The 20,324-nt window shown below is 42.6% G+C and overlaps 1 protein-coding gene across 2 annotated transcripts in view; it reads right to left on the bottom strand.

The window, feature by feature from the left end:
• The window catches only part of Sv2c (synaptic vesicle glycoprotein 2C), a 180,735-nt gene that overhangs the window by 159,147 nt on the left and 1,264 nt on the right, over positions 1-20,324 (bottom strand). The window lies entirely within an intron of this gene.

The following is a 20,324-nucleotide window of genomic DNA, read 5'->3' as shown; positions in this document are numbered from 1 at the left end:
CCAGGTGCTATAACAAAAAGCATTTGTGTAAATGTCTAATAGAATATTAATGAAGCAAACTAATGGGAAAAAAATCTAGCTCTTCCAAATGTTAAAGCTTCCGGAAGCTGGCTGTAAGCAGAGGATAAGTCAAGCCTTCACAGTTCTAAGCTGGTGAGAATCACAGATGCACATCAATGAGGACCTCGTACATAAAGTCAAGGGCATGTTTCCTGTTGGATTAATAAAGGATACTTATTGAACATCTCTCAATAAGCTTACGAGTAAACTACATAAGCCAAATTCCTGTCTACAATGCTGACAGAGTAGCACAGAACACCAAGAGCCTGTTGGCTTATGGACAGAGCCTGGTTTAAGACAAGAAGACACACACCCAGTGTTGAAGCACTGTGGTCTCATGTCAGTGGTGCTTGCTCTCTGGAGTCAGTCACTTTGCTTATATAATATGAACCACTTGTTTCAGGCTCAGTATATCCTGGATCTACTGGGGACCCTGAAGAACCCCAGCAAAAGATGAATATTCATGAGTAAGCTGAGGATATGGTACCTCAGCTGCACATTGGAAGACACCTAAGTCAGACCCTGGAAGAAAAGGAAAAACATCATTTTAATCAGGCAGGAAGGATAATGGGCGTTATCTCAGTGAGCTGCTGTAAGGACAAGCAGAAGCTTGTCCAGGGAGGCAAGAAGGACCAAAGGAGGCAGGAGAGCAGATTCCCAGCAGAACCCCAGGAAGTTCGGTGGAGCTCCTCATGAGGGTGGAGCCATTAGTGATCCTTAGCAAAACTGATATGGTGTTTTCAATTTTACAAGATAACTTAGGTGAGAAAATGGATTAAAGACACTAACCAGATGTGTTTGCCTGGAAACTATTGTATTGTTTTAAGTTTCTGGTGAGGGAGGCCTGGGCTGAGGCTGTGAGAAAACAGAGAAACGAGTGTCCGTTGACACAGCCAGCCAGTCACATCCTTCTATCCTTCCTCTCTTCTATTAAGCCCCACAGTATTTTAAAAACAAAACACACAAGTAAGCAAACAAACAAAACCCTCTCCAAATGCCCTAGTGACTGGATGGTTAAACAATTCCACAATAAAAAGTATTCTTTCACATGTCTAGAGGGGAAATAGGCAGTCTAGTACCGCTCTTTTTGTTGTTAGATTACCTTAGGATGGGATTTCTAATAAATGTTGATGCAAATGCAGTTTTGTTTTGACATTAATATGTTTCAGTTAAATGTAAGGAGCTTTATTGCTAGTCTTAGGAAAGACTCCGGGGAAGACTGTCATGTGATCAAACTGAGCAGAGAGGGGACAAGATTAATTAGACTCTACTACAGAAAGAGCTTCAGTGCCTGGTGGAGGCAAGCCTAGTATGGCTTTCTCTGGTCAGCCCTGGAAACATATACACAAGTAACATTAGACATACCAAGCAGGTTGTGGTTAATAAAACTATACACTTACATACATGTAACAGCAATCAATGAAAAAAAAGAGGCCATAGATTTGAAAGAGAGCAAGAAGGCATATGTGAGAGGGTTTGGAGGGAGGAAAGGGAAGGGGAAATAAGTAATTATATTATAATCTCAAAATTAAGAAAAAAAATAATAAAAATTTATCTCTGCTACACAAAACTGAGATAAGCTCATATATTCTAGTGGAGAATTAAAATCATATTAAAATTTGTTTTCAACACAAAAAAAAAAGTTTTGAGAAAAAGACAAATGAAATATCAACAGAAAAGCCAAGATGAACACAACTCCAGGCATGGTGCTTTGGCTGGTAGAAGGGAGCAAAACCTCTTCCAGAGGAGATCATGGTGTCCCTGGAGAACAAGAAATAAGCTGTACGGCCCTTAGGATAAGCTCCCACCACACAGCCTTGAGTACGGTTGGCTGAACATCCTGCTGTGACTTCTCTGAAGGTCAGGCCAGCAGTAGAGAAGAACATGCCAGTTCATGTGACTCTGGGCTGCAGCCAGGCACCATCTTGACGAGTCCTTTCAAACTATGAAGGTGAACTACCTTAGGGGACAGTGAACAGGGAACAAGCACAATTCAGGGAGCCTGAATTTCACTTGCCAAAAGACCTAGGATGAGAGAGGACCCTGGGTGGCATTTGTAGAGCTAAGTGATAGGGCCAAGCTGAAAAATGCAAGCTGCAGGATGCTTGGCTCAGGCAGGGAAGACCAGCCCAGCACTTAGAAGCTGAGAACTGGTCTCCTCCACAGAGAACAGCCCAGGAGTTTGGTAGTCCTGAGCCTGAGGTTGGTGGGTAGATCAATCTCTTGTGTCACATCTTCTCTTCACACAATGGAAAGTGATTTTTCTCCCACAGGGTGACTAAGACTCTTCAAAGTATGAAGCTGGGACCTCCACCCTTCAGATGTCAGGGCTGAAGCTACTTCATGCATGCCCAATGCATTTTGGGATACACCAACCTGAGCACAGGCTACCCCAGGGTGAATATATGATCTGGGGAATCTCTGAAGGGTGGGGAAACCTGTGCAGTTGCAGACTGTGATGCTGAGTGTGACCAGCAAGTGGTCCAAGGTATGCAAAGAAGCTTAATAAAGTGAAGCCAGCTCAGCAGCCATCAGGTAGCTATGCAATGCAGACCCAACACCAGCAAAAGCAAAAGAAAGAAGTTCACAAGTTCAAATGTGGCAGCGTCTGTTCACAGTTTTTTTTTTTTTTTTTTTTGGTTGTAAGAAGTGGTAATCCCGGCACTTGGGAGGCAGAGGCAGGCGGATTTCTGAGTTCGAGGCCAGCCTGGTCTACAAAGTGAGTTCCAGGACAGCCAGGGCTATACAGAGAAACCCTGTCTCGAAAAACCAAAAAAAAAAAAAAAAAGAAGTGGAAGACCAATAGACATCTAATGGGTAGGGACGAGAGGTGTTACCCATCCTGCAACTCAAAGAACAGTTTTCACAAAGAATTACCTGGTCCCGGATGTCAGCAGTACTGAGGCTGGGAAACGTTGCTTTAAGCAAGTGTTCCAAATCACCAAGGGCCTGGGGACGGCTTGGACTGACTCTCACTCTGAATCACAGCACCGATGAATGCGATCTTGAACACTTCGCCCATACCCATATGCTTTTGTGACCATGGGCTGCGTTATTCCCCTCCTACTTTCCTAATGGTGGGCTATCCCTTGCCTAAGGGAGATGGCTGGCTTGTTGACTGAAGTTGATTGAAATCTCCCTCTTTCTCCCTGGCTTCCCCCATCCGTCCCCTGATTGCGAACCTCAGGCTGGGCTAGACTTGCTATGTAGAACAGGTAGAAATTAACCTCCGACCCTCCTGCTTCAGCTTCCCAAATGCTTACATTACAGGCATGCGCAGCAGCACCCAGCTTCAAGTTTGTTGAAACTCCTGTTACATTCTTAAAAGAATATTTCAAGTCTCTACCCAAACCTATTTATCCTATTTTGTTAAGAAGAAAAGAAAAGGTGACCATGACCCTTTAAGTACCTAAAGACAGTCATTAAGTCGTGTGTCTGTTTTCCCCTCTCTACTTAAATTCCAACCCTGTCATTATTATCCTGCAAGAACAAGTGCCTTCCCATGGCAGCAACTGGTGAAGTAACTAAAGTTTTGATGATAGTGTTCATTATCTGCTGTGAAAACTACATTTATTTCACTTAGCTGAGTTGTGGCTTATGAGCTAATACATGAATAAATAGCCAGTCTTGACCTCCAGTTAACTCAAGGCAGCTTTACATAAGCCAGGATTAAAAATTAAATGCCATGTGTAATTGACAGCTTCTCTTTTCACGGTCATCCCAATTTTTGAAAGAGATAATAAACATTTGCTAATTTTATAGTTTATTGACAGTATAAATGTTCACCAGGCATTTCACAAATGAAATATCACGGGCAATTTGCTGGCAAGCCTGTGCTTTAAAGACTTTGAGCAATTCAAATTCAAATAAGAGCTGGGGTGTCATTGCTTCTGAGCTATAAGAAATTGGTCTTCCTAAGGAATACACACATGTTGTTGGGTTGGGAGAATTGTGGTTTGGGGTAAATAAGACAAATACAAATGGCCTGAAACTTATACAAATCCCTCTTGCATCAGTGTGTGTGTGGGGGGGAGAGGAGATGACAGTGGGGGTGGGGAGAGGGGGGAGCTGAGCTGCCTGGATGATGGGGCCAAATGGCCTGTGGGTCAAACATCAGCGTGATGGTTGGCCTGAGAAGCTGACACTTCAAGAGGCAGACATCTCGATTCTCAATGCTGTCAGTCAAAGAGACAGGAAAAATGTTATAAAGAGAGTTCTGTGTTGTCGTATGTCAGCCAGATTGAAAATCAGTGGTTAGTTCTCCTGTGAATGCAAGAAACCACCCTTCCAAGCAGAAAAGCAGTGTGACCAGGAGACCCTGAGAAAGGCTGTTAGCTGTGTTGTGGCTTTCTGAGTGAAGATGTCACAACCCATCGATATTGGCAAGAATAAAGATCCCCCCACCACCACCACCACACACACACACACACACACACACACTGAAGGCACTTACACAGAAAGCTAGAAATACAATGGAAATAACTTTAAAACATCTCCAACATTCTCAACAACTCAGGCACAATACAATCTTTATAAAAAGATAGCTTTATGCTTAGATTTGTAAACTTTATGATACCAAATTTCAAAATCATGTTGAAACTATTTATTTTTCTAAAGCAACAGATGAGGTGTGATATGAACAGTAATTTTCTAACTTATTGGGAATCTCATTGAATAGATTGTATGTTACATCTAATGTCTGACATAGTGACCAACCAATCAATGAAATAATAATAAGATAACAAGAAATGATATGGTAATAACAAGAAGGCGCACAATGTCCCCCGATCAAAACTTAAGATCAAATGAATTACTAAATGTTCCCTTAATCTAGGATTAGTTATACAAGTCTTATGTTTAATTTACAACGCTAATCATAAGCTTCTCTCTTCAGGCCTGCTGGGAGGCTGATGCTAGCCTTTATATGGCTTTGTTGAGTCAGGTTTTTTTTTGTTGTTGTTACTGTCTCTGAATACAGTCTAAGTTTATTCTGCACACACATCCACACCCCAAAGGGCCCACCATTATGTATTCATTCACAATAATACATGTTTGGGAACACAATTAGCTGTAATGAATTTATCAATAAAAGAGGAGGGCTCTGCCCCAGCAGTAACAGTGCCTGCATTCACAGATAAAGACTGGGCAGTTCTTATCCACACTCCACATGTAGAAAAGAAGGCACATAAGAAGGCATGCTCTATTCTCTCCTACACCATCCTCTCAAAGCCTTCTGATTTCTTTCTTCTGAATTATCCTTAAATCAGTTTTCGCTGACAGGAAAATCATCCCATCCTCAAACTCATTGGTCATGGTGGGCAACTAAACTTGCCATCCATAGTAGTGGCTCTCAGCCTGTGAGACCACAGGGTCATGACCTCTATAGAGGTCATATGTCAGATATGTGGCATAGCAGATGTTTACATTACTATTCATAACAGTAGCAAAATTACAGTTATGAAGTAGCAACAAAAATAATTTTATAGATAAGAATCACCACAATGTCAAGAACTGTATTAAAGGGTCGCAACCTTAGGACGGTGGAGAGGCACTGCTCTAGAGTCTCTTCTGGAAGCCATACAGAATCCTGCCCTCCCCAGTGTCCCTAGAAAATGAAGGCAGGGAATCCCACAGGAAACACTGCTTGACAATGAACTTTAAGAATAGGAGGATTTAAAAGCTCATGTTAGGAAGAAGTCACAAGAATCCACCAGGTGTCTCAGCAGCGCTCTCTCTCTCTCTCTCTCTCTCTCTCTCTCTCTCTCTCTCTCTCTCTCTCTCTCCCTTTATTATACACTCATTCATCCAACAGTTTATCTTATTTTTTATGCATTTCAAGATAAATTGCAGTCATCGATGACTTCCCCCTCCCCCAGGAAAGATTTTTATGTCTCTCCCTCCCTCCCCATGCCCAATTTACAAATGGCAAACCTAAGATTTGGAGAAAAATGTGCTTGAGTTCTTGAAAACAGCAGTTGTTGAAAATCTAGGGTAAGCAGGTAGGTAATCATAACCTGGGACTTTCATTTGATGATATTTTAAAATTCAGAATAAAAACAAAAGCTGGCTGGTATGGTGCATGCCTGTAGTTTCATCACATGGAAGGTGGAGGCAGGGAGATTCAGATTTCAAGGTTAGCCTTGCCTACAAAGGAAGTTCGATGCCAGACTATATCACCAAATTGAACACATAATTTGGTTTTCCTCCCCTTCAAAACTTACCTATTCTTACTAAAAATAATCAGAGACACCCTGAAAATCTCAAGGCCTTCCCAGCTAAAGCCCCCACCTTCAGTTTCAAGTGGGCTCAAGAGCTAGAGTCATGACAAAGGATTGTACATTCTCTGCAAACACCACTGTCTCCACAGACAAATCTGCTCCCTTCAGAATCAATGCGGATGTGGAAAGAGTCCCTAAGCCATAAGCCATTCCTCCCTCATTTCCAACCATATGTATCATTTTATTACATAGCACTAAAATACAAAGAATCAAAAACTGTCCAAAAATCCATAGAATAGAGTAAGTTTTATACTGCCTTATTAAAATCTATTCATAGATAAAATAACCTACCTTCACACATACGTTTAAATATTAAGATACTACTTGAATTACATTAAATAACTTTTTAGATGTGAGGGAAAGAGAGATTAGGGCTTTGTACATGATTGACTGGTAGAAAATGTTCTACCATTGTACCGGCTAGTTTTGTGTCAACTTGACACAGGCTGGAGCTATCACAGAGAAAGGAGCTTTGAGGAAATGCCTCCACGAGATCCAGCTGTAAGGCATTTTCTCAATTAGTGATCAAGGGGGAAAGGCCCCTTGTGGGTGGGACCATCTCTGGGCTGGTAGTCTTGGGTTCTATAAGGGAGCAGGCTGAGCAAGCCAGGGGAAGCAAGCCAGTAAAGAACATCCCTCCATGGTCTCTGCATCAGCTCCTGCTCCCTGACCTGCTTGAGTTCCAGTCCTGACTTCTTTCAGTGATGAACAGCAGTATGGGAATGTAAACTGAATAAACCCTTTCCTCTCCAACTGCTTCTTGGTCATGATGTTTGTGCAGGAATAGAAACCCTGACTAAGACAACCATTAAACTACATCTCCAAATCTCCTTCCCTTTCTTCCTTCCCCCTCCTTCCTCCCTCACCCCCCTACTGATATCGGGTTTTACTATGTATTATTAACACAGGCTGGCCTCAAACATATGACCTTCCTGGCTCAGCTTCCCAAATACTTAGGTTGCAGGGACATGCCATGAAGCCTGGCTCCAAACTATGTTTTCAAGTATGTAACTAAAGAAGATCACAGATCTAACAAACACCAACTAGACAAAGATGGGTTTCTTCTCAGTAACTAAACACCACAGACAGGTAAACATCACCTCCACGGGTGATGTAGCCTTCTCTTTGTTTAAAAGAAATTTCACTCCAATAAGACATTACACTGCAAGAAGACGCAGACGCTGGTATATTCATACGAAATATACCTCAGTTCTAAGCTAAACCACTGGAAACTAATTTTTTGAGTGACTAGATGTGCGGTGGGATGCTGGAAAGATGCACAATACCTTATGCAGATTGCCATGTGCGTTATAGGTCTTATGGGACTGTGGGCTAAGTGACAGGGTGCCAGTTCCCATGCTCAAGAAGTAATTACTGGCCAGAGAAACAGCTATTAGGACATACGCAGGTACAGATATTATACAGATATGAATATAAAAGTTATTTAGTGCAGTTAATTAGTTTACACAATTATGGAGGCTGGGAACACCAGACCCATGATACAGAATTCTCTGTATGGAATCTAAGTCTGAATCCAAAGCCAAATCAGTAGTCTCGCCACAGGACAGACCAGTGGTCTCGCCACAGGACAGTCTCATATAAAAATGTTTCCTTTTTTCAACTTTTTAATCAGTCTTTAAATAAGTTCTATCCTCACTAGGGAGTACAGCCTGCTTTACTTAAGACTATGGATCCAAATGGTGACCGAATATAGAAATAGATTCAAAGACACACCCCCAAATAATGTTTAACTAAATATTGTAGCATCCCAAGGCAGCATAAGTTCCTTGCTACTCAACCCAGTGTTCTGGATTCCTGACCCCCCCCCCCCACACACACACAGAGCCTTATATTTAATATGCATTAAACAGCTCCATGGCTAGGCACTTCCAAACCTCCCCGAAGCTACAGTCTTCCCTTTGATATTCCTGAATTATTACTTTCTAAAAATGGCCACCCTGGACCCAGGCCTGCAGCCCTCCTGGGTCATGATCCCCGACTCTTACATGTTGGCAGTCTCTCTGTTTCTCTGTCTTGCACTTCTCACACCTGGTCTTTCTGCTTTCCCAGCATGCTGGTTCCAAACCCTCTTTCTCTTAGTCCCTTGCCCTAAAGTCCCACCTCTGTCTTCCTGCTTAGCCATTGGCCACCAGCAACTTTACTTACTAATCCAAGTCAACTGAGGACAGTGACCCGAAGTATCTTACATGAGGGATTCTTGTGCAATTTTGGGAACCCAATTAGCATAATACAAGCGGTAAACTAAATCCCCACCCAATGGGCGCCCAGCCCTCATATTCCACTGAAACAGGAAAAGTTGCTAGGTAACTTTCTTCCTCTTTAAAGGGTCCTGGATAATTCTACCTGACTAGGTAAAATTTCCGGAATATCTATAAAAATTTACCTGAATATTAGGGGCAATGAAGGAAATACAACTACATATAAGAAGCAGGAAGTCTTATAAACAAGAGAACTGTAATGACAAACGACTATTCAGGATGTCTAGCAAAAGCCTGGTTAACATTGATATATTTCTTTTTTAAAAATGCCACACAGCATTTCACAGCAAAGCTAAGTGAGAAGCAACTAAAATCCATAGTAGTCTATATTTCTAAGGATATTGGTGTAACAGTAAGAAGAGTCTAAAAAGCATCAGATAAAGTACACATGCGTTCATTAAAGAATTTCAGCAACTTAGAAACAAAAGAAGCTTATCAACTCTGATGACAATAAAGCCATGTAAATCCCAGTGGTTCTCACCATACTCATCGTGAAGTAGTAAATGCCCTTCCCTAAGATTAAGAGCAACAAGGGACTATTATGTCTTTCCATTTCTAGTCAACATTATCCTGAAGCCCCTAGACTATAAAATAAGACAAGAAAAAGAAAAACGATGCAGACTGAAAGAGATGAATCCAATTAACTCTAATTATAAGTAACTATTATTATATGTAAAATACTGCGGAACTTATGAGGGAGGATCTTTCAGGACGAATAAATGAAGTTATAAAGGTTGTGGGACACAAGGCCGATAGGAGATTTAACTATGTTTCTTTATACCAGCAGCATAATATAGAAAATTGAGTTTAAAAATAATACGAGTTCTTTACACAAATGAGAAGACTCAATAGTCAAATGTGTCAATTCTTTCTAACTTCATGTAGTCAATGTGATCTGGTTAACGCACCCCCAACTATGCTGTAGACATCAACAAACTGGTTCTAAAGTCCTATAAGAAGCCAAATATCAGCCTACATTAAAGAACAAAATCATATCCATTGTTGTCCTTGTTTGGCTCAGGTTGGGGCAGTCATGTCGGTGAGACTCTATGGGTGTAGCTTCTCTGCTTACAATCCTCAGATATACAATCTCACAGCAAGCACTGAGCCTCTCTGGCTCTTACAGTATTTCTGCCTCCTCTTCTGAAATGATCCCTGGGCCCAGAGGCCATGAATTCGAAAGGGAACAAGAAGGGTCTATGGGAGAGTCTAGAGACATAAGGTGAAGGGAGAAATGACGTAACTATATTATAATCTAAATAAAATTAAAAGAAATAATTTTTAAAAAGAGCGAAGTCAGAGAGTACCTTCTACTTGACATCAAGAATTTCAACAAAAGCTACAATAATCAAGACAGGAACCCATCGGAAAAAGATCTGGACACCTAGATTGAGAGATGAACTAGAGAGCCCCAAAGATAGGCTTTTTAGTAAATGATAATAGACAATCACACAGTCTTGCAAAAAAAAATCTAGATTTTTAAATTTCTTAACAAAAATTGACCAAATTGGGTCATAGACATAAATACAAAAAACAAAAGCTACAAAACTTTTTGAAGCACACAGGGTAAAATCTAACTGACTTTGAGCTTCACAGTGACACTTTAGATGCAACACTAGAAGCATGATCCATGAAAGCACATTAGTAAGTTGGACTTAATTAAAACTTAAAATGCTTCAAGCCAGAGAGATGGCTCAGTGATTAAAAGCATTTGTTGCTCTTGCTGATGACCCAGGTTTAGTTCCCAGCACTTACATGGTGGCTCACAATCACCAGTCACTTCAGTTCCAGGGGACCTGACACCCTCTGTTGACCTCAACAGGCATCAGGCACACATATATGCAGATGAAACAGTCCTATACATACAAACAAATAGATAAATTTTATAAAATCAATTCTAAATGTTGTTTGTAACTTAAAGTTGTATGTGAGGTGAATGGAGGCAGAGCAGAGAAGGGAGGCTGGGAGTGGGATGTGACAAGGCTACCCAACAGTATGTTCAAGGCCACCTAACAGGATGCTCAAGGATACCCAACAGGATGCTCAAGGATACCCAACAGGATGCTTGCTCAAGGCTATCCAACAAGATACTTAAGGCTACCCAACAGGATGCTCAATGGAATCCAGAACTATCTAGTAAAGCAGTCTCTTATCAAGGTAGAACCATAGCAAATGCCTGCTATTCTCATGTGGCGACTACTAGCCTTGGGATGAGGTTCTCTCTTTGAAGGAGGAGCTTTTAAAGTTCAAAGACTTCTTCCAGAAAGCAACCCAGTAGCAGCTCTAGAGTACATTTCATTACCAAGATTTATAACCCTGACACAGCCAGGCTTGGAAGAGGATGTTCAGAAATGTCTCAGGGTAAGAGGTCACTCAGCACCGTAGATCTGAGCTGTTCTGTTGCTGCAGCCCCTGAGGGCTCCTAACCCAGATGATGCAGCAGCAAATGATGTAACAGAGATGTGGAGACCAACAAAGCCCACACCCTAGAAACAGCTAGAGTGTGAATTATGCTGCATGCAACAAATAATAGCTACTCCGGCCATCAAGTGATCTGTTCTTTTGAGACCTCTTCCTTGTATATTTGTATTGAATGGACAGTCTTTACAACAATGCAGAAGAAAATCCCAAGCCCTGGCAGGTCTCTGGATTAAGTAAGTGCATTTTAGAAATGTGTGCTTTCTGCTGACACACTGACATAGAGTAAGGAGAGTCTATTAGTATTTGAGTTGTAGAGAAAGGTTTAAAGCCTTCTTAAAACTATAAAAATCCTCTTTGGTTGTATTTACCAACTTCCCCCATCCCCACCCCATCGTGGCCTAAGTAAAATCTCTGTCAATGAAAGCAGTTGGGAATTTCATTTTATTTTTTGAGAGAAAGTAGTTTTATCTTAATTTTAAGAGCTATTTTCTTTTCTTTTTGTTTTTATCTTTTTCTGGTGTTCTAACTGCATTTATTAAAGCAGTTGACTGGTTCTTTAGAACAAGCTTTCAGAGGCTTAGAGAGACAAGCTTCATTGTTTGACAATGGGAGCATCAAACAAACATCGTGGCCCTCACAAATATCACTTGTGACTCTGCCATCAAGTGTGGATTCTCCCTTCAAAGCATCTGGTGACCATTTCACAGGACTTATCTGGGGACCTTCAGAAAGCCTGAGGTTTTAGTAAGAGCTTCTCTGTTATCCTAAAGAAAATGCTCTGGGCTTTGCAAAAGACCATTGAGAGGACAAAAAGTAACTCTACAACTGATAAAGGACTGGGTTTTAAAACAACAACACCACCTCTGAAAGTTCAACGGTAAGAAAAAACACCATTGGAAAAATAGTCAATAGCTCTGAACAAATACTGGATCAAGAAGATGTAAAGATAACAAATAAGACTACGGAAATCCACCCAATCTTCTGTGCCATCAGAAAACTGTAAATTAAGAGTCAGTGAGACAGCAGTGTGGGAGTGGCGGAAGCCTTCGTGAATGTGTGGTGTTGCATAAATGTGTCAAGAATCCTAGTGTCTCAGAGCCATGGAGTGGCAAAAGAAACAAAAACAAAAACAAAAAAAACAACCTCCCCAGATGAGACTCAGAGGTATGGATGGAAAAGCCGCTTTCTGGCCAGAGTTTCTACAGTGTGTGTAGAAATCGTCAACCACGGAGGCACCCAAGACTGATGCCCTACCGAGAGCTCCTACTGGGACTAGCTAAATCTGCTCCCTGATTCATCCTCACACCATGAGCGCACCTCCTTATTCAGCTGTAAGCAATAAACCTGCTTCCTCATACGTACAAACTAAGCAGGCTGAGGTTCTGGGCTGCAGTTGGTGAGGTCCACAGCTCTATGTTTTGATCAGTTGTGATTTTCTGTAATGGTCTCCATCTGTTGCAAAAAAGATTTTCTTGATGAGGGGTGAGGATTATACTATTACGTAGGTATAAGGATGAGTATTTAGTGGAGTGTTTTATAGAACCAAGGATATGTTTTACAGAGCATGGTATAGTGCGGTGGTAGGGGGTGACTCAGTGGGCCCATGTTGAGAAATCCCCCCCTCAGGGGTACAAGCCATAGGACTGGTCTAGTATAGAATAGAGTTTATTTGGAGGCATGGGAAGGGGCGTTGAGAAGGGAGTAGAGGCAGAGAGAAAGAGAGAGAGAGAGACAGAGAGAGAGAGAACAGAGAGAGACAGAGAGAGAGAGAGACAGAGAGAGAGACAGAGAGAGAGAGACAGAGAGAGAGAGAGAGACAGAGAGAGAGAGACAGAGAGAGAGAGGAAGGAGAGGCTGGCCAGGAACACATGGAGAGAGAGGGAAGGGAGGGAGAGGGGAGAGAGAGAGAGAGAGAGGGTGGACAGAGAGTCAGAGAAAGAGGGAGAGGCCAAATACACCCCTTTATAGCAAACCAGGCCTACCTGGCTGTTGCTAGGTTACTATTGAGCAGACCATAGAAGGAATAGTTATTAGGAATTGTGCTGGTTTAGTAAAGTGACCCTTGCAGGTTCTCATCCAGGATCTATGACCTCAGTACTTCTGAGCCCTTGGCTAGGCTTCCAGTACTATCCATCATTCTCCTCTTAGTGAGTAGGGCTTAAGCCAGCCAGCTGTTGGCTACCCCCAAGGCATGTGTGCCTCTACTGCCCCAGTCAGGGTTATTGTGCCATACTGGCCATTGTTGTGTACATCAGTATTCTATGGGTTGCGCTGTTGGCTGCTTCCCTGCTTTGGAAGCTTCCATGGAGCCTTCTGGGACCATCAGTCTTCAGGTTGGGGACATTCAGGTCCAGCTCAGATCCTCTGAGTCCTGTGTCTGCCATGCCTAGTGTCTTCAGCAATAGGGACTTAACTTCCTACCTCTTGAGGGGAAAATAAAGGACAGTAGCATCAGCCTATAATGCTTTGAGAGTATCTTGGGCAACTCTGCTTAAAGGTGGGGCAGATAATGCAAAATAAATGCTCTCTCTCTCTCTCCCTCTCTTTCTCTCTCTCTCTCCCCCCCCCCCCTCTCTCTCTCTCTTCTCTCTCTGTCTCTCTCTTTGCCTCTCTCTGTCTCTGCCTATCTGTCTCTCTGTCTCTGTTTCTGTCTCTGTCTCTCTCCAAGATCTTCTCCAACTTACTCCCCAAAGATGCCAGTTTGGACTTCATTTTTTCCATACTTTTAAATGTATCTCAGTTTCTCTTAAATAAAAGCATACCATATCGTCTGATAAACACTTGGTAAGTTTTTAATGTTAACATGTATCCAAAGGGTTTCCTGTTCATGCCTGCCCCTCATTCATTTCAATGGCTGTACAGTGCTTGGTGATTTGGATGACCCAATTGACCTGCTCAAATTCTGACGGACATTTATGCTATTTATAATTGCTCACTACTGCAAATAATTGACTTCTAATGATTCTTCTCATCTCTGATAACTCTGAGCATGTCTAAAGGGGGGAGATGAAGAGGTCTCCTAGAAACCAGCTCTTTCCAACTGAAAGGAAACTTGGGTGGCACTCTCTACCATCCTAAGATAATAGGGCTGCATCCGAGGAGACAATTGACAGCAAGTACAGAACGCTGTGTCCCTGGAAGTGTCCTCTCACCAGCCCCCATGCTTTCTCACTCTTTCTCTAATCTCCCCAAGGACAGTAAGAGCTCATGGTAACATCAGCAGGTTCTATTAATACCGCACAGAGGCCAAGCCAGTCTAGGCAGTGAAGGCAGCCAGGGAGGTAATACATCACTGACTACAGGGAAGCAAGCCTGGAACAAGAGCCACAGGGAGCCCAAGCAGAGACTGAGGATTCCAAGGAGTGGGGAGTCTTTGAGGAGGCTGATCCCAAGAAGCAGAGAGAGGACTGTGGGTACCATCACGGTCTCTGTTTCTCCTTGCCCCTGCTGTGTGACGCACGGGAAACCCAGCAAGCATATTAAAACGGAGTCTTTAAAAGTTATGGTTAAATTTCTTCAGTGTTCCGTGTGGCAGTAATGTGTTTAGTGTACATTAACTAGAGCATACAGTCTTGTGCCAAAAACTCATAGAAAGGATGCCAGAGTCACTAGAACATCTCTTAAGTGCACACATTCAGAAGTAAAGAAAAATGGCAGAAGGGCATGCTTAGAACTACTAACATGAGTAGCTTTGGGATTGGAAGTGGTGTCATTGGTAGAGTGCTTAGCTAGCACATATGAGGCCCTAGATTCAAATCTCAGTATGGGGCAGGGACAGAAAAAGAATGCCTTTAATGAGAACAGACAGAGCTTGCAGTGACAAAACAAGTCGTCTGTCTATGAGCTGCCAAAGTATTTGGCTGTTCTCTGCAGCAGAGGCTCACAGGTCACATGACCCTGCTGACTAATTTAAAGGAAAGGGTACAATACCTCAGATACTTTTCTTAGGAAAAATGTCAACCTTCCAAGATCACTTATTTGTAGATGTCCAAACCTGAATCTTGGAGAAGACAGAATCTTATAAGCAAGTTACTGGGCCCCCATAAAGGCATCCCTGGAACCAGAAACTTTACTTCCTCCACAGTCACAGGGACAATGATGAGATGGGAGACCCATTCATTCCTAAGGAGACTGTGTGACATTGCTCCACAAGCTCACGATGCACACTGGATGCTTACAGCCAGGAGGAGGCAGGCACAGTGCAGAGGGAGGGACAAACACGGGAATCAGGTGTCTGCTGATATGTTTCAGTCTGGGGAAAAATTATGAAATCTCTGAACAATAACAGGCCTGGGTCATAATAAAATCTAACTATGCACACAGGTCTGGTCTGTGTGCACACGCTGTATATGCATATGCATATGCATTATATAATTAGGAGGGCCCAGAACCAAAAGAAAGCATGGAACCCCTTGCTTACAGAACCTCAAGAGGCAACCGGACCTCAGTGCACTAAATAAGGCACACAGTGCCCTTCGAAACTTGAGGTACTGTATATCTGCCTAGGTAGATAGTTCATGATGCAGGCTCAGGGCAGGACTATTCCAGAAATAGACTTTCTTTGAGAACAGGGCAGTTCTAACTACACAGTTAAATCCTCTAGGAACTATTTGGTTGCTTCTGGGCGTAAATTTTGATGAAGAGAAAAGGAGATTCATTCATTAAAAAGGAATGGAGTTCTTTCTTTTACAAAATATGAGATGAGAAGAAAAGGCTATTTTTTTAAGTCGGCATGCAAAGTAGTACAGAGCCTTTAAAATCAGAGTCTGCCTATTAATAGCTTACTAGTAGCATTTTGTGGATCGTCACAGACTACCCTAAAAGCTAAACATCATCTTTCACAGCAGGGGAAATGAACGATCAGCAAGGTTCAACAAAGTTCCGACTGGGTGTGGTTACAGTACTGCCCTGCCCTGCTCTGCCCAGCTCCCATGTGTCGTACTTTAGTCATTTGAGAGTGTTCTTGAACTTGGGTGGAAGACAAAACAATGGCATCTCCCCAGTCTTGTCCTCAAACTGAAGTTTAGTGAAGGGAGACTAGGATTCGAAAAATTTTTCAGTTTTCTTTCCTTTTTCTCTTGTGTGTGTGTGTGTGTGTTATGTCTGTGTGTGTGTGTGTAAGTAAGAGAGAGTGAGAGAGTTAGCTAGTTAGTTAGCTAGTTAGCTAGTTAGCTAGTCAGTGGTCAACATACCTCCCTCAACCACTCTCCACCTTACTTTTGACATAATGTCTCTTGCTGAGCTTGAAGCTCATGACCTCAGCTAGGCTGGCTGCCCAGTGAACTCTAGGGATCACCCGGCCCTGGCTTCCCCAGGTTTACCCACACAAATCAGCACACCCTGCCTTTCACAAAGCTCCAAGCTCAGTGCCCCACATTCGCTCACCAAGCACTGATGCTAAGTCCTCACCCCAGCTCCTTTTGTTTCAGCTTTTTAATGGTGAGATGAAGGAGCTTTAGACACATTGGCTGCATTTAGACATCGGCTGCATTTAGTAAATAAAATAACAGGGCAATGAGACAAGTTTAAAATGTTTCATGTAAACAGCAAGCAACATTATAGCGTAAATGCACCTGCTGTGGCTGGGTGTTGTAGTTCTCCGAAGTACCAGGAGTTTAATCCCCAACGTGACAGCATTGGAAGTGAAGAAAGTGCTGCTATAACAAGTGGGTTTGTGCCTTATGAAAAGAAGTGAGAGGGAGCCGCCAGTCCCTTCTGTCATGAGCACTTCTGTGAACAATAGGACTTCAGTATGCTCTGTGTGTAGAGACTCCTTGATCTAGAGCTTTAGGCCCACATAAATGACTGGGTATACTGGCACGCACATATTATCCCAGAACTCAGAGGTGGAGACAGCAAGATCCATGGAGCTCTCTGGCCAATCTAGCTGAAAGTGAGCCCTGGGGTTACTGAGAGAACCAGTCCCCAAAACAGAATGCTGGGAACATAACTGAAAAGACATGCAACTGGCCTCCATGTGCATGTGCACACACATACCTATACCACACACACACACACACAGATGATGGAAGAAAGAAATTGGTACCCTTGTTCACTGTAGAGTGTAATGTAATGTGTTATAATCATAGTGGAAAATAGTGTCACAGTTCCTCAAAAAAGTACAAATATAATTAACACAGGATACAGCAGTTCTACTTCTGGATACACGGTCCAAAGAATTGAAAGCACAGTCTTAAAAGGACATTTGTATACCAAGTTGGAAAAGAACAATTCATAAGAGTTAAAATATAAAATATCCCAAGTGTCCATAGCTGAGTAGAGCCATGCACACTGTTGGCTATCATTCAGCCTGAGTGATAGAGAAAATTCTAACACATATTAAAACATGGAGGAAACATCTGGAAATTATGACAAGAGAAATAAGGAGATCACAACACATCAAATATTACATGATTCCATTTATATGAAACAGAGTGGTCACTGACAGAGGCAGAAGGTGGCCTGGTGACTGTCAGCAGCTAGGGGAGAAAATGGAGCCACCACTCACTGGATGTGGAAGGCGAGAGAAAATACTTCTCAATGTTGGCAGTGATAGTTGCACAACAGCATTAATATACTTATTGCCACTCTAAAATAGGAACAATAACATATTTATGGTATATATATAATATATGTATATATATATATATGCATATATTTTTCCCCACAGCTTTTAAACTGGTATCATGTATAGTAGCACTTCATAACACATCTGCAAAACTAAAAGCTAAAAAGTAAAATATTTATCCTGTCTTAACTGTAGAAAGGACAGAATAAACAAAGAAAATAGAATGCTAAAAAATTCAAGCTTTGAACATTGATTAATTGGAAGTTAGGCTACACATACCCTAAAAGACACAATATAGAATTCAATGGACCACTTTCTCTACAAAAACAGAGCTTCATTTAGTATTCAACGAGTTAATAAAATATTTCTATATTCTATTTTTTTAATTCAAATTTAAAATATATGTCACCTGTCTTTCTATTTCTTGGCATGGAAGATTTTAGAACCAGGAAAGAGCTAACTACCCAACTCAGCCGATCTGTTTGCTTGCTTTATGTCAGTCGATTTGCCCAACAGTGTAAGCTGCCACGATAGGCAATGATTACAAACTGGCCCTCGCTGTACGGGGATGTGATAAAGCCAAATGGCAGCTTCACATAGCATAAAGACATTTTCAGCAAGGGTTAAACAGTAATTCCAGCCTCTTGGTGCTCTCAGCTGTCTCAAGGAAGACCCTCCCAATTCAATCGGCTGCAAAATTTTATACTGGATTCTCAAGAAAAAGAAAATTTAAAAAGCAAAAAAAAAAAAAAATATGTAGCCATGGATGAAAAAACTGTATACAATTGAGGAGGGAGAGAGGGAAGAGAGCTGCCCCTTATGCTTGCAATCAAACCTAATCTAAAGGACGAATTTAAACAAGTATGTGCTCTGTGAACCTGTGTCAGATAGAAAGCCCAACAAACAGAACCAGGAAAACACACCGGTGGATTGAGGTTTCTCCCCTAAAGCGACTGAACAGACTCTAGAGAGCCGTTTCAGTTTCACCATCCCAAGAAATCTACTGTTAGGTGTCTAAGATGAACAACAAGACTGAGCTGCCCAAGATGACACACTGACAAATCGGATGCTTTTATTCATAGAATAGTCTTCAACAAACTCATTTCAGAATGAGCGCTCACATTCCTAGTCACAAGACAATGGGTTTTCTGGCGATCATGTGACATGCGGCACAGTATGGCATCTTTTCAGTAATCACCCTGAGGCTGGGAACTGCATCTTGCTCTCTGAAGCATCATTCACGTTTAAGAAACATAATAGAATAATCACCATTTCTACCTAAAATTTCTTAGGTTAATCTTTTGGTGAGGCCAGAGAAGCGAATTTCCCTGTCGTAGAGCCGTGAAAACAAATGTACTTCTCCACTACATCACCCAAAAGCAGTCAGATGTCCTCCAGACCCTTCCGACTGAGCCCGCCTTCTCCAGACAGCAGCTAATGACATTTGCGTTTAGAGTATCAGGAAAGGACTGTTGTCTGCATCTGTTGATCTGAGCACCAAATTGCATTAAAGAACGATGTAGGAAGTCTCCATACATTTCTTTTAAGAAAACTATTTTCTTCCCCCCATCCCCCGCCCCTGGAAGGTGTTTATTTCATCCTTTCTTGTGCTTCCAAGGCTGTCTGATCACAACTCTGAGGAAACGAAGCCCTCCAAGGGCTGGTTTTCACTGTTCTTTGCTGTGGAGGATGAAAGCCAGCAGCTAAAATTCTAGCGGCCAATGACCATCTTTGGAGACATAGGGAGCCAGATCTTTGTCTGGGTTTCTTGGTAACTACGACTCTCCCATCCCACTTTCTTCCCTGCTAGTCCATCTCCCTTATTCCTTTTGTTTCACACACTACAAATTTTGGGCTCATTCAGTCAAGGCATTTGCTATAGGCTTCCCAGAATGTAGTCTTTTAAAAAAAAATAGATGGGATTTTTAATATTCTGTCAGGGAGTGCAAGATCAGTCAGCAGTACTTTCAACACGAATTTTTATGGTTTAAAAAACCAAAGCGCCACTTTTTTTTTCTAAGCCTTTCTCAAATCCCACTTAGATGCCAGGCCTCTGCCAAAAAGCCTTAGGAAAGGATTGGCTTTAGAGAACCTGATGAACTCAACCAAGAAAGCATTTGCTTGAAAAATTGGTCTGAGCACTAGGAAGCTTGCTAACATAAAATGAATGGACTCTGAAAGAACTGTCTTACTCCCGCTAAGGACAAAAAGTAAACTGAAAAGCGCCCCCCCTACCCCCCGCCCGTTTTCTTAGTCAATCAGCTATGCAGGAAGGTAAGGAGTCTGACGAGAGAAAGGAACATCTGGGCATCCCTCAGAGACTTAAAAGAGGTCTGGGCACCCGGGGGAATCCTGGTTGCTGAGACGACGCCTTCCCAGTGCTACCACTGCGGCACACTGCGGAGCTCTTTGCCTGCCTGCAGCCTCTGTATTGCCCGGCATCCCCTGCCACCCCTGCCGCAGTCTATCCTCCCACCCGAGTCCCTCCAGTCGCTGCCGTCTGCACAGGGCGCGCCACAGGGCATCCATCACTCCGGAGCCTTTGACGCACACACGCGCGCGCTCCCAGACAGGCTGGGTCTCCTAGCCCTCCCTCCACCGCGCCCTCCCCTTGCGGGGCTGTATTTGCATCACGCCCACACGTAGAGGGTGACGCGAGCGCCCTCCCACCCCCGCTCCCTTGGTCCAGGCGGTACTTCCAGAGCTGGTGACTCAGCT

The sequence above is a fragment of the Mus caroli genome, unplaced genomic scaffold, assembly GCF_978045245.1.
Source record: "Mus caroli unplaced genomic scaffold, Mus_caroli_1 scaffold_15, whole genome shotgun sequence".
Lineage (NCBI taxonomy): Eukaryota > Metazoa > Chordata > Mammalia > Rodentia > Muridae > Mus > Mus caroli.
This window is presented reverse-complemented; position numbering and strand designations above follow the sequence as displayed.